The following is a 15,571-nucleotide window of genomic DNA, read 5'->3' on the forward strand; positions in this document are numbered from 1 at the left end:
CGACCTATGTATTGCACTAGTGCTCGAATCACGGAAATAGATACAACATGTAACCTGCAAATTTCCTGAAGGGTACAAGCGCCGTGATTCGGGTGCGGGGTAAAACCACCCAACGCAGGCCAGTTAGTACCTGGAATCGAGAGTGGACCTAACCTCGCAGCGGACAAAGAGTGGGGGAGGGCGCCATCAAACCAAACTCGATGCTGCCAATGGTCAATAGGTATTTCCAGTGCCCTGTACGGTGTATATTCAGCCGGGACAGCCGAGGCGGTGTAGGAGTGGAACAAACCAGAAGTTGCGTCCACAGCCGGAAACGTAACCCAAGAGTAAAACAACTCGAAAGGGAACGCCGGATCTGCACCCACCACGAAAATCACAGCCATCCCATCCACCGGGACTTGGTACGTCTGAAGATGTGTGCGCACCGCCACGCGACTATGCTGCGCAATGGCCACCGCCGCCATGACAACACTGGAAACAAGAAAATACAAAGAATACTTTGTAGCACAACTGGGTAGTAATTCAAAGAAACAGTTTAAGAAAGAATCAAGCTTGAATAAGACCTATTTCAAAAAGTAGGTAGGTTTCACCGACACCCCGCTTTCCGGAAACGGAGGTGAAGGGGTTAAGGTTTGAACGATATACTACTCGAGTGTTATGATATAAGACCACCGAAACCGTTGGGCGCCATGTCGCAGGGTTTCTGTTCTCACACAGAACTGTGCACAGAGGAGTGGAACCTCGGCGAATTAGGGTGTCCCAAAACTCACCTTAGTATCCAACTCACCCCTTACCGAGCTAGCTACAGTGTCTCACTGGACATATCAAACTCCCAATGTTTAGACAAACCAGAACATGAACTTACTGTACCTCAGGGTACGTGGAACTCATGAACACTCTTTCGTTATATTATCATTACAAACCAGAACATGGAGTAAAGAAGACACATGTGCATTTGAAATGTTTATTTGCTAATGCCGTCTTCTCAGGCGCAGTATCTTAGATAATACAAGTATACTTATTATCAGTAGCAAACTTACCAGCATAGTTACTAAGACATAAAAAGCGAATGGTGACAGCATGTTAACATCCTGTAATGAATAAGAGTTAACAACACTTATATCTCACCCACCCTAACACATATATTATATTATTAGCTAAGAAGGTCTCTTTGGGTTGGTTTAGGGCGGGCCCATACCTTAGTGTCCTAGCATGAAGGAATCACATCAGCATACACCAGCTCTCTCTGCATGTGCACCGCATCAAGTGTGTGTTATGTGCCTTGTGCAAAGCAATATCAATCCCGCCTGAAGCCAGAGTTGGCAAAGGCTGCACTTGTGTTATGACTATGAAGGCGTGGAGATCAGACCTCATAACAATTCCATATCGTGTTGTTCCTGAAACTTCAGCACTCTTCGTGCAGACATAGTTTATTAAGCAAAGCTGATATCAGTGCAATAACATATTATTCTCACATACACCACGGCAAACTACTAGGTTGAAAGCTAAGTCAACAATTAAGTGTCGTGTGCAGAAGTTGCAAGAAAGAAAAATGGCGTTTAAACCTCAAATGTACCTACGCTAACTTAACACGATATAAGGATATACAGGAGCTATATGACAATTTTATGTAACGTTCTTTGCTAACACTTATTCTTAACCAATAAAAATCCGCCTTTTAAAACACAGAAACATTCATCGTAGCTTAGTGCAGAATGTTCTCGAACAACTAATCAATCCTTTTCTTTTTTCAAAACTGCATGTTGTCCAGCATTTTAGAAAAAATCTCACTTTTCAAACTGCCACTTCATTTACAGAGACCTTCATAGTGCGTCCAGACCTCTCTTCAAGATGCCTACAGTGTGGATTCCCGAGCAACCCATCCCCTGGGGCGCAAATCTAACGGTGCGGACCGTGGGAACAGCCGCAAGGCCTCCACAATCCCAGCGGCTCCCCACTTCTTGTGGGAGCCAGCATTGCTATTCCTCACAGAGAGCAGCTTACATGCTTACATTCTAATTTCAAACATGATTTCAACACTTTGTTATACATTTTATAAAATAATATAGTACTGCACGCTAAAGCAGAAAAGTCAGCACAATTATGATAGAATACAAAATAGAAAAATATATATATATTCTTCTACACTCAACAAACTCGTAACCAGAGAACACAGTTTAATTTAAAAAACACCCTACCACAACTAGTTTTTCAAACGCATTGTACAATAAAATGCATCACAAAATAGGTCACATACATGGTGACTCATAACATCACATAGAAAAAAGAAGGCCACTTTTACACTACCAGGAAAACACAACAAAAGTACAAGGCCCAAACTTCCATTGTAGTGATTTCTTAGTTGCAGGTCTAGTTGTCAGATCGACGCACACACTCCCTCATGGCTGGCATACACCCACACCACACCTATTCAGCACATCCGTCACTACACACGTGACCCTATCTATAAAAAAGACAGAGCGCACGTGTTGTACGCCATTTTAGAGTTGTTCCCAAAGCACTGAACAAAGGACCCACTACCACATGAGTGGCCTGTTTGGTCACTGAGTTAGTGGTGCCCGAAGCACTGAGCGGGTGAAGAACCTGCGATGATGATGATGATGGGAGCAAGAGTATGTCGTGAACCATAGAGGTATCAAGACTCAGTAACACGTATAAGACTTCTTTGTTGAAGATCGTGACTACAACATGAAGAAACTCGTTTCCACAAAAGGTGAGCAGTGACACTTGATTACGCATCAGGAGTCAAAGGGTTGTAGCTGACTACATACAAAAATGCGACTTAATATTTTAGACGAACGCACTACTATATAATGTATTAATTTACATATTTAATTTTTTTCCCAATAGCAGTAACATTTTTATAATCGCTGAAATGTCCGGAATATATTCATGCAACACAATTTACGATGACTAATCAAAATGTCCTTTTGTTTCCTTCAGCAAATATCCTTCAGAAACAACCACAGCCTATCGAGCAACAGCAATGGAATTGTCTGCAACGTATTGAATATACTTTGATGTATAGAAGCAGAGTTCAAGTCGAGTGGTGAACTCCGGTGGCTGCACTGCTTATACAAGGTAAGCACAGCAGCCTACATATACAATGCCTTCATAGCAATGCATTGGAAATAAATCAGCATATTTACAATGTCGTTATGCCACCTTTGCGTCAGTAACGCAGTATGCACTTCCATATACCACTTGAACGCAGCACTATAACAAAACTGTAGTGTTACCTTTATTTGTGAAAGGAGAAACGGCCATATTATAAAGCCTTGGCGACAAAATTATCGTCACTTTATCGGCAGGAAAGTGCCGCTAAAGTGGCAATAATGGGTTTGATAATATGCTCTATGGAATTCCAATCGAAGCTCACATTAGATGTGAAGGACATCTAACATGAGCTTCGATTGGAATTCCATAGAGCATATTATCAAATCCATTCTCGCCACTTTAGCGGCACTTTCCTGCTGAAAAAGTGGTGATAATTTTGTCGCCCAAGCTTGCTATTATGGCCCAGAGTGCGTAATGTACAGCAGCTTCTCTGTAAAATCTATAATTACCTCCGAGCAGTGACAACAGATAGGTTACAATAGTCTGACAAACAGATCCACAACCTTATTACGCCACTTTTGAGTCACTTTTAACATGGGTAAAGTGACGCAAGGTGCTTGTAAATCTACGTCTGACTTTTCAAGAAAAAATCTCAACTCCAGACTCTGCGACACAGTTTTAATGTTGTTTTCTCTCGCTTTCTCTCTCTCAATCTCTGTGACATCATTTCTCTTTCTCTCTTAAACTTATAGACACTGCTGTCTGCTTGGACGTGTAGAAGAACAGCACAACTCAAGTTGTGAAATCAAGTGGCCAAAGCGTTTGGCCGCACTATTTATACAACGGTAAGCACAGAGGCCTAGATCTACAAAGCCTTCATTGCAAACCATTAGAAATAAGTCGGCATAACGGGCGTCTGTAACGCAGTAGGCACTTCTATATAGACACCACTTGAACGCGGCACTATAACAAGTGAAATGTACCAAGTACCCTGCACTCGTAAAACTGTAGTGTTACCTTTATTTGTGAAAGGAGAGACGGCCATATTATCAAGCCTTGGCGACAAAATTATCGCCACTTTATCGGCAGGAAAGTGCCGCTAAAGTGGCGATAATTGGTTTGATAATATGCTCTATGGAATTCCAATTGAAGCTCATGTTAGATGTGAACGACATCTAACATGAGCTTCGATTGGAATTCCATAGAGCATATTATCAAACCCATTATCGACACTTTAGCTGCACTTTCCTGCCGATAAAGTGGCGATAATTTTGTCGCCCAGGCTTGCTATTATGGCCCAGAGTGCGTAGTGTACAGCAGCTTCTCTGTAAAATCTATAATTACCTCAGAGCAGTGACAACAGGTAGGTTACAACAGTCTGACAAACAGATCCACAACCTTATTACGCCACTTTTGAGTCACTTTTCACATGGGTAAAGTGACGCAAGGAGCTTGTAAATCTACGTTTGACTTTTCAAGAAAAAATCTCAACTTCAGACTCTGCGACACAGTTTTAATGTTGTTTTCTCTCTCTTTCTCTCTCTCACTCTCTGTGACATAATTTCTCTTTCTCTCTTAAACTTATAGACACTGCTGTCTGCTTGCACATGTAGAAGAACAGCCCAACTGAATTTATGAATTCCACTGGCTAAAGTGTTTGGCCGCAAGGTTTATACAATGGTAAGCACTTAGGCCTAGATCTACAAAGCCTTCATAGCAATGCATTAGAAATAAGTCGGCATACCGGGCGTCAGTAATGCAGTAGGCACTTCCATGTAGACACCATTTGAACGCGGCAGTATAACAGAACTGAAATGTACGAGGCACACTGCACACGTAAAACCGTAGAGTTACCAAAACTTGTAATGCTTCAGCTCATTTACTCACATCCACATAATTCTAAACTCTAATTTTCTTTTTTGTTTTGCAGATTACCAATCGAACATCTTTTGGAGTCCATTTAACAATTTATTTATAATATTGTTTGTTGTTAAAGTTATTTTCCTTGTTGCTTCTAATATAGTTATAATTTAGTTTTGTTTACATTCATTGTTTTAATAAAAGTTAATTTAAAAAAACTACATACTTCTTTTATTTTGTGGGGGGGTATAACGTTCCACAATAAAAATAATGTTGAAATACTATAGTAAGATTTTCAAGGCTAGGATTGAAAACTACTGAGTTCTAAGTAACAGATATAATAAAAATAACGGTGAAAAACTACTAAAATGGCGGTGGACGGAGTACGTAATCAACGTTTGGCGCCTCAGCACTACCTTTCAAATAAATATAGAAAAAATATGATTATCAATATATATTACAAAAGTACAGGAGCGGATGACACACACGACCCGGGAAAAGAAAGCGACAAATTTACTACCTGAAATAAAGAAAGGTTTGCTTGTTGAACTTGAAGAAAAAGAAAAAAACCTGGGCTTCGAAATGAGTCTGCGCATGCGTAGAGAGTACAACTGCTACAAAAAAAGGAAACTTTTACATACTATAATAGAAATGAAGGGGCATATTATCAACAAAAGGCGATACATTATCGCCTCTTTTATCGGCAGGAAACTGCCAAAAGAGCGGCGATAATGGGCTTGATAATATGCCCTTCTGAATAACCATAGCAGCCCAGGTTAACATCAGAACCTGGGCTGCTATGGGAATTTTACTGGGGCCTATTATCAAGCCCATTATCGCCCCTTTATCGGCAGTTTCCTGCCGATAAAAGCGGCGATAATGTATCGACTTTTGTTGATAATATCGCCCATTGCTCTTTTTTTTGACCGGTAAACTTAGGTGCATATTATCTAGGACAGATGTTACAATTATCACTGTTTTATTAGCAGGAAACTGCCGATAAAACGGCCATAATTAGCTTGATAATATGGCCTTGTTATTTCCCATAGAAGTTTTTCAATCAAATGTGGAGGGAGATGGAATGAGGATCCATTCAGTTTCCAAAATACATATGTTAATCAAGAGGAGAATGGATCACTTGTCCTGCACAACCTTAGGTATGCAGAAAACTATGGAGAAGGGGGTGTCCCGATATAAAAGACCCTCATGCACGTGATATGGGTGTTGGTATCTAAAGCAGTATATCTTGATTCTCCGCTCTTGGATCGCGTGTGTGCATAATCATTAGGTCGATTTGGTTTATGCAGCCTCCACCCAGAGGTTCTTACCCAAGGTTGATGCAGTAGTGAGCCAGTAATAGGGGTATTAAAAAGACCTGAAAGTGCAGAAAAGGATTTTATTGGTCTGATTTTCGGGTCTGGTAACTGTTACGTTAGTGCAACTATGAACTTGATTATGAGTATAAGATGCACTCAGAGTATAATGATCATAAAAAGTGGGGGGAAGTTTTAAAAGAGGTCGACATGTTTCTGCCTTAGTTGCCTTGATTAGGACTTACAGGCATTCATCAGGACCGTTAAGTGAATAACGTGAGGAAAACAAGATAAACAAATATAGTGCTCATAAAAGTGAGAAGAAATAGGAACGTTGACCTGTTTCTCTGTTAATGAAGGTCTCAATATACCTGCAAAATTTAAACACATTTGTTTTGCAACATACAACGGGAAAGGGGTATTGGGAGACACACACCAAGCAGAAATCTGCTTATTCTATCTTTCATGGATAGAGTTATAAACAACTGAAAAAATGGCAATTCTTTAGTGACCGGTTAACAATCATGGCAGCGTCAACTCTCTCTTTAACACTCCAAGCTCATGCAAAGGACTATAGCATGCTTGCAGTTGGTGATGCATACAGGCACTAATAGTGTAATCGATGGTGCCAGGTAATTCACTCTATCATTCTATCTCTCTGGGTAGGTGATAGTGGAACTATTGTTATGTATGATCGTGAGGAGTTTGCAAGAAGGTCTTTCATTTAATAACTTGTGAAACAGTGCAAATTCGGGGCGGGCGGGTCAGTTGTGTCATTTCGTGAGTGATTTTGAGTGTGACCCTGACGAATTATGTTCATAAGTGCCTCCATAAAATTGTTACCTAGCGCATTTGCTTTTCGCGCTCCAATCGGACGGTAGAGCTTCAGGGGGACTGGAGCGAAAGAAGACTCTTTTAACATGGTTTTTCTAAAATACTTGCGGTTGTGTTGAAGTTCGTGCCTCCTTCCTTTCTACCTGTTGCGTCCGCGCCTGGCGTCTGCTGTGTGCGCTGCTCAAGCCGATCCGGAAACAGTCAGTTATGTTTCCGGGTCAAGGTTAAAGGCGGGGACAGATTTCGTAACGATACTATTGGTCTGTGCTCACGTCGTTATGGTGATAGCATTCTGCTAGTACTAATAGCAATAGAAGGGCATACATTATCGTGAGGTTTTACAGCGTAAATACACGAAAGTTTGACAATGCAAGTGTTATCTCGTGCGTGGACCTGTGATTATTAACCTATGTCCAACTACACGGTTAATTAGGTATATACTGTTTTGACACATTGCCAGTATAAAGTATTGAGGAGAGGTCTCTGTTGCACATTTGGAAAAAAGTAATCAGATGTTCGCATTGATTGTAATAGTGATATTATATTAGTTGTAAGCAACAAAGGTAAGTTACGGTTGTCTTGTCTTAAGGGGGGCACTCTGAGGATTATTTAGCTAGCATGTGTCAACATCAGACAGTGATCTGTGAGTCAGAAAGGAGGTTCTCTCATAAAACCGGGAGTTGTTTTATCTTTTAGTGAGGCTGAGCCATGGTATGTTATCGTTCAGTCCTTCGCTATCAGTTTTAAATCTATGCACCCACCTTTGCTCTTTTTCAAAAAGGGTTTTTTCTGCGTTGTGATCTTTGTTGTGTAAGGTCTCAAGAATGACCCATTGTAGATCATGTACAGTATGACCCTGTTCCAAATAATGTGTGGCCATTTTTGTTGTGCTCTTCTTGCATTTAACATTACTACGGTGTTCACATAGTCTTTGTTTGGCTTTTCTGCAGGTCATGCCAATGTATCTTTGGTTACATGGACAGGTGATCATGTAAACCACATGGGTGGTATTACAATTCGTATGGCTATTCAAGGTCCATTTGAAATCTGTCAGCAGCTGTAATTCTTTAGTGGGTTTTGTGAGACTGCATACGGAGCAGGAGCCACAAGGGTAGTGTCCTGTCACTTGTGGGTTGCCCCAGAAGCTGGTCTGTTCTCTGGGTGTTCTTGGGGCAGGTCTCGTGTGGACCAACATGTCCTTTAGATTCCTGGTTCTCCTGTTTGCAAACCTCGGTTTTGGCCACGAAAGGTTGCCTGATGTCAGTATTCGCCAATTTTTGTTTACAAGTTTCTTTATGCTGGTCGTCATTGGGCTGTACGTGGTAACGCATGTAAGGACTTCTTCAGAGGGTTCTTTTGTTACATTCTCAAGTAGTGCCTCCCGGTTCTGGTTCCTGGCACGTTTTTTACACTTATTGATAACTTTCTGTGGATAGTCTCGAGCTTCTAGTTTTTTACATAGATCCTCAGCTTGGGATTTGTACTCAGATGTATCACTGCAATTTCGACGCAACCTGAGGAACTGGATGAATGGTAAGTTCTCTCTCAACGGTCGAGGATGAAAGCTCTTGAAGGAGAGAAGACTGTTCTTAGCAGTGGTCTTGAAGAAGGTTCCGGTCTGGAGAGTGTTGGCCTCTGCATAGATGGTTACATCTAGGAAATCAATGCTCTTGTTGTTCGCACTATACGTGAATTTTAGGCACTCGTCTCTCTGATTAAGCCAAGTATGGAAATCCAGTAAGTGATTCTGGTCTCCTTGCCAGATGACAAAAATTTCATCATTGTACCTTTTCCAAAACAGTATCTGGTGATGAAAGGGATTGGTGCTTTCATTAAGAATGTATTGGTCCTCGAAGGCGCTGACGTAGAGTCCTGCCACGCTGAGGGCAAATGTACTGCCCATCGAGGTACCATGACATTGCAGGTACAGCGTGTCTTTGTATTGGAAAAATTTTTCCATGAGTGCCAGCCGGCAGCATTCCAGTACGAAGTGTCTGTGAGTCTTGTATGTCCAAGTGGAATTGAAGAGTAGATGTTCGAGGGTCTCCATTGTTTTGCCTTGTGGAAGGCTAGTATAAAGGCTTTCTACATCAAATCCAACCAGAAGCATTGTTGTTGCAGAGTATTCGATGTTGCGTAGTTGGTTCAGGAGGTCTCTGGTGTCCTTAAGATATGTCGGAGTCTTCTGGACCAGTGGTCTAAGGTATTGGTCTGCAAACTGGGAAAGAGGTTCCAGAATGGAGCCGATTCCTGACACAATTGGTCGTCCGGGTGGTGGTGTGTCTTCGGGAGGGAGTAGAAATAGGGGATTCGTGGTGCCTTGGTCTCTAGGTACTCTCTTCTTTTTTGGAGATCCAATTATATAGTTTTCTGCATACCTAAGGTTGTGCAGGACAAGTGATCCATTCTCCTCTTGATTAACATTTCCCATAGAAGCCCATGTTAACCCCAGAATATAGGCTTCTATGGGAATTAACAAGGAGGTATTATCAAGCCCACCCTCCCAACATTAATAAAAAACCCCAGACAATGCAAGTACCCGGACCTGGAAGGTCATTTTACATATTACTCCCCTAGAAAGGTGGCGTTCCCCGCGACGTGTACGGGGAGAGAGAGAGAGAGCTCAAAACATATATTTTTTAAAAAAGACCCGAGGGGTGCCGCTCCCCGAGACTGCGGGGAGTAGGACCGTAACCCCCCCACATACTTCAAAATAAAACCAGAGGAGTGCCGTTCCCCAGTGCTCGGGGCACCTTACAAGTCCCCATTATGCAAAAAAATTGCCCCCGTAATTTGCCCCCCTCGGGACCAAATGAATAAAACAGACTTCTAGTTTTTTTTTCACCTTTTCCATCGCGTACAAGTACTGCACGAGTACCCCGCCATTTTATATTTAAAAAAAAATTGAGCCTAAAGATCCATGTACCACCGTCTGACCAAGACTATAGGGTAAGAATGTTTCTACCCTGCCCCCTTTCCTTATTTCTCAACTTTATTTTACTGTTTTCATGTGACTCGGTTCTACCGAGGCACAAGATGGCCGCCAACACTTCCTGGTTTCGAGTGTTGACAGACAGTTCACAGCCAATCAGCATGTAGCTCACGCTCGTAATTAAACGGATTTCCGTACGCGTGCTGCACTCTGTCTCTAGATATCGCTATGATTTTACTTGTAATTTTCTAAGAAACTACTGAACGGATTTTACACCATTTACCAGAAAGCACAATCTGCGAACCGAACTCTACCTCTCTGCCAAATTTCATGTAATTCCGTTCAGCGGTTCGGGCTTTAGCCCTGGCTAAAGAGATCCCTATGGAAAATTGCATGGAGAAAACAGGTTTTGGGACCCCCCCACTTGACGAATCACCCCCAACTTTCAGGGAAGGAGCGGAACCGAGCAGGCCATTTTCTTGGAGAAATTCACGGAGATTCGTCCACCGGCACCAAAGTTATTTCAAATAGAATGTTGTGAATTTCCTATGAAAACTAGGTCCTAACTGTAACTACCTACTGGCAACCGCCAGTAGGTAATATATATATATAATATATATATTAGCTTTAGGCCTGAACTTTTGCCCTAAACAATCCTTCAATTATGCGGCAACACGCATTGACGTCTTGTGTTTCATACGGAAACTGAAATTACAAAAATTCTTCTCTGTTCAAAAGTTGAAAAATCATAGTGAATCGGATATCCATCTGTCAAAACAAAGGGATGAGGAGACAGCTGAGCTAGTTTCTGGGGATGTGTCGAGTTTACTGGCTCTCCATGATCTCAATGATGCTACCGATTCGCAGCCTTCAGGTCCTGATGCCAATCTCAGCACACAAACCAGGTTAATGAAAATCAACAAGCTGCAAAAGGGTGCAGGCATCACTCCCTTCAAGATAAAATCTAGTTTTGTTCCCCTCATGACTAAGGATGCAGTGGACACATTTCATGATTGTGTAACTAATGAAATCAAACAACTTTACAGATCTACCAATTGTAGGAACAAAAAGAGAAAATACCACCACCAGGAAGTTGAATAATACCACCCTCATGAAAAAGTTGGATGAGAACACTGAAATTGTGATAAAAACATCGGATAAGGGTGGTAATGTCGTCTTATGCCCCAAAGAGGATTACATCAAAGAAGCCTATAGACAATTAAATGATGCAAATGGATATGCCAAAACTAACCACAAAGAATTTGTCAAAGCTAAGGAGACAATCTCCAAGTTGTTACACAAATGGCGCAGAGAAGGCTTAATTTCTATGGAAGAATTAAATTTTATGAACAATGAGTTCCCTGTCCTTCCTGTGTTTTACCTAATCCCCAAGGTGCATAAGTGCACTATTCCAACACCGGGAAGACCGATTATCTCGGTGATGAATAATCTAAGTGAGCATGTGGGACAGTACATTGACTTTTTTTTGCAGGACATGGTTAAAAGTCTGCCCAGTTTTGTACGGGATACAAGTGACTTCTTGCAAAAAATTGGGGATTTGGAATGGAATAATGACATGTTGTTAATAACTTTGGACGTGGAGTCCCTTTATACGAGCATTGCACATTCATGTGGTTTGCAAGCAGTTAAACACTTCCTGGGTAAACGAGCTGTGGAGTTCTATGAACACAACAAAGTAATCATCAGTCTCATTGAATGGTGTTTATGTAACAACCTTTTTCTTTTTGGAAAGAATGTTTGGAGGCAATTAAAGGTGTGGCGATGGGGTCCTGTTTCTCCTAGGAATGACTTACCAAGAGCATTGGGCACTCTATGGGACATGCCGGCGGCCACCGGGCATCATCCTTGTGGGAACTGCGCAGTGTGTCCCAATACCACCAGATCACATACAATAGATATTGGCACTGATCGTCCGTGGGAACAGCGCAGATTCACCAATTGTAATAGCTCCAATCTAGTCTATCTTATCACATGCCCGTGTCAAAAAAGATATGTGGGCATGACAACCCGAAAGGTTAAGACACGCATCACTGAACATAAAAGTTCCATTCGGTGTTCGAGACAGTCAAGGAGACTTACAAACCATTTCTTACTAGCAAAGCATACACCTACTGATCTGCACTGGACAGTGCTAGAGCAACCTCTGATACCCACACACATCATTGATACGAAGAGGTTCTTATTTAGGCGGGAACAAAAATGGGTACATAAGCTTCAGACGGACAAACAAGGACTGAATGAAGACATTCCTTGGATGTCATTATAAAGTTGTTTGGAAGTTCATATTTCTTCCCCAATAAGATACTACCTTCGATATGTGCTAGACGCAGACATTTGCATAGACCACGTGTTTAGGTGATTGAGATCAAAGAATGACTAACACGTTATGGTCATGTAAATTTAATTGTATGGAATTGAGACTGTGTATAGATCTTGTAAATGCAAGAACTACAATTCCCATAAGCTATTGCATAACGCGCTGCCACCTGAGCGCTGGATTCTGTGTTCTCTATTGAAAGAATTACACAAAGAATTACTTTTCTCTTAATAACTTGTTGCTCTTGCACTTTGAGAGTAGCGCACAGCAAGACCTAGATCAGATGTTAATAACTCACGCTGTCTTATGGTGTTCTGCTGCACTATACAACATGTAAACTACATTTCCCATGAGCTTGGGGCGCCGCGCAATGACGTCAGGGTGCCGCGCCTAACGCTCTGGAAACAAACAGAAGTTCGTAAATACCAGCAAACCTGCCCGCTCGGTACCTCCCACAGACAGCCCAGAAGGACTTCTGGAGTACCGACGGGCAGGTGAGTGATCCGCGCAAATCAGTCAGTACTTTGGTTCAGGGTCAGCGCGGTCGGATTGAAGAGACACACGCTAAACTACAAGTGAACCTCCGGGTCGCTTGTTTTACCGCAGGACTCGATTTGAAAGGGCATCACAAACCGTTTTTCGCTCTAAAGAAATCGAGCCTGAAGTATAATGATGGTCCTTCAACGCGCTTAGGATATAAGTGCGTCATAAATACAATCTTGAGTCTAAGATCGTGTCATAACAGCAGAATCGATAAACTCCCCTGAGACTGCTTGAGAATAATCTTAAAAGGAAACAGTGGTTGTCCCTGCCTTATAGTGCCTCCTCTGACCCTTTCTTTCTGCCTTTGTTTATTTGTTCACACAGAGCGGGGCTCCGTCATACCTGCGCTAATGCCGGATGAGGTGGGGCCATACTCTCCTTAACACTGGGTGAGTGTATCTTACTAGAGGTTATTCTGCTCTCATATGATTCGCTATGCGAGAATGTGATATGTGAATGTTTTAATTACTTTAATTACTTTTAGCAATAGCTACTATGTAGAGCTTTGTACCACTTTGGCTAGATGTGACGAATCAGCTAAATGTGCTTTTTCTTTTCCTTTATTGCATATTGGTGTGTGTGTCACCTTATGAAATCCGGGAATTCGACATCCAGGAGAATCTAAGGTGATATTTTTTACACGTTCCCCTATGTTATTTTCACATAAACAAGCAGTAGAATAAGAAGGTCCTGATGAAGCAGTAGGTGACCTCTGGGCCCAAGGTAAAGCTGCAGAAACATGTCGACCATGACCATAATAACTGTCAAGGTAGTTATTTGTTAACACTACCTCTTTTCACTGTTTTTAATATTGGGAAAGGAAGGTCCTTATTAAACTTTTTTCCTCCCTTTACCCCATTTTATTGGCACCACCACATTTTGATATAATTTGTTTATTTCAACATTTAGCACTGCTTGTTAGAAACCTCCTGATACCTATTCAGTGACAAAACATACATTTGGATATAGAGAACAACTTGAGCACTGTTGTGCCTTATCGCACACTGGGCCATTTCCAGTGTGTCTGATGATGTCTTTCCCAAATGATGTAGGGCGGTACAGGTTGGTTTTCTGATGGGAACACTACAAACATTCTGAAAGTGCCCAGGGAACGATTTTTCAAATAGTGCACACATACCTATGTACTCCTCTCCTGAGGTTGAGACCAAGTGCTACCTTAATGTTGGTTTCTGTAAGTTAAGAGGGCTGTAGCATTGTGGTTGTTAATATTCCCTCAGACCCCCCTTCGAGTTAGTATTGTCCTGTTTCTCCCCCAGCTATGCGTGTTTACACGTAGGCTGGTGGGAGGAACAGGTCCTGAACATCGAACATCGAGTTTGGGTTACTGAAAATGTTGTCAAATATCTACGATATATTGATGACGTATTTATCCTTTGGCAAGGGGATGAGGAAGAAGCATTGGCTTTTCTAACTGAAATTATTAACAACTCACTCAACCTCAATTTCACTTCACATATAAATAAGTATGAAATTGATTTTCTAGATGTGAAAGTGTTTGTCAATGATGAAAGGTTAGAAACTACACTTTTCAGGAAACCCATAGCCGGGAATACAATATTTCATGCCTCAAGTCTGCTCCCAAGACATACCATAAGCAGTATTCCTTTTGGTGAGATCCTACGTCTTAAGCGTGTCTGTAGTTCCAAGAAGAATTTATAGTTAGGAATCAGCATTTAAAAAACCTTTGAAATTCACTGAAAAAACCATAGGTTTCAGGCCTTATATAGATAGAAATTAGCATTTAAAAAAACCTTTGAAATTCACTGAAAAAACCATAGGTTTCAGGAGTTATATAGTTAGGAATTAGTTTTTAAAAAACCTTTGAAATTCACTCAAAAAACTATAAGTTTTAGTGGTGTTATAGTTAGCTGGACATTTTACTCATACAAAACCAATGAAATTGCTCCTATATAGTTAGTTGTACTAACTATATTTCGCGCACCCGCAATCCACTGCTGATGATGTCACATATTAGATCATTCATGACATGGTCAGTGACATCACTGATGACATCTCAAATGACATCACTAAAAAAAATTGATTGGTTAACTGGCTTATTAAGTGTATCTTAGTGAATAAATATATTAGCGAGTAATGTTTAAATATTTAAATATATGCATGAGTAATGTAATATGTGACGTCATCAGCAGGGCATTGCAGACGTGCAAGTTATAGTGAGTCCAACTAACTATAACGTGGGAATTTCAATGGTTTTATGCGAGTAAAATTTCCAGCTATCTATAACTGGTGTGAAACCTATGGTTTTTTCAGTGAATTTCAAAGGTTTTTTAAATGCTAATTCCTAACTATAACTGGTGTGTAACCTATGGTTTTTACAGTGAATATATATATATATATATATATAAAATTTCTATGGAAAAATGAAACCCCTCATTTTGTTCCTTTTCAAATTATATGTATTAAGTGTTACCACTTTATTCCAATCAAGATGACATCAGGTGTGCCATACTTTTGTCATAAGTAAGACTGTTAGTGTTCTAGTTGTTCTTTAGAACACTCTGGGACATTCTGTCATTGGGCTATAGTTGGGCTACATCTGGCTGATATTTGGGCTACATTTGGGCTCTTTTGTCTCTGGTGGCCATCTTGGGAGACTGCATATCAGAATTGTTTTAATGAAATATAAGAGGA

This window comes from Lissotriton helveticus, chromosome 3_1 (assembly GCF_964261635.1).
Source record: "Lissotriton helveticus chromosome 3_1, aLisHel1.1, whole genome shotgun sequence".
In the NCBI taxonomy this organism is placed as follows: Eukaryota; Metazoa; Chordata; class Amphibia; order Caudata; family Salamandridae; genus Lissotriton; species Lissotriton helveticus.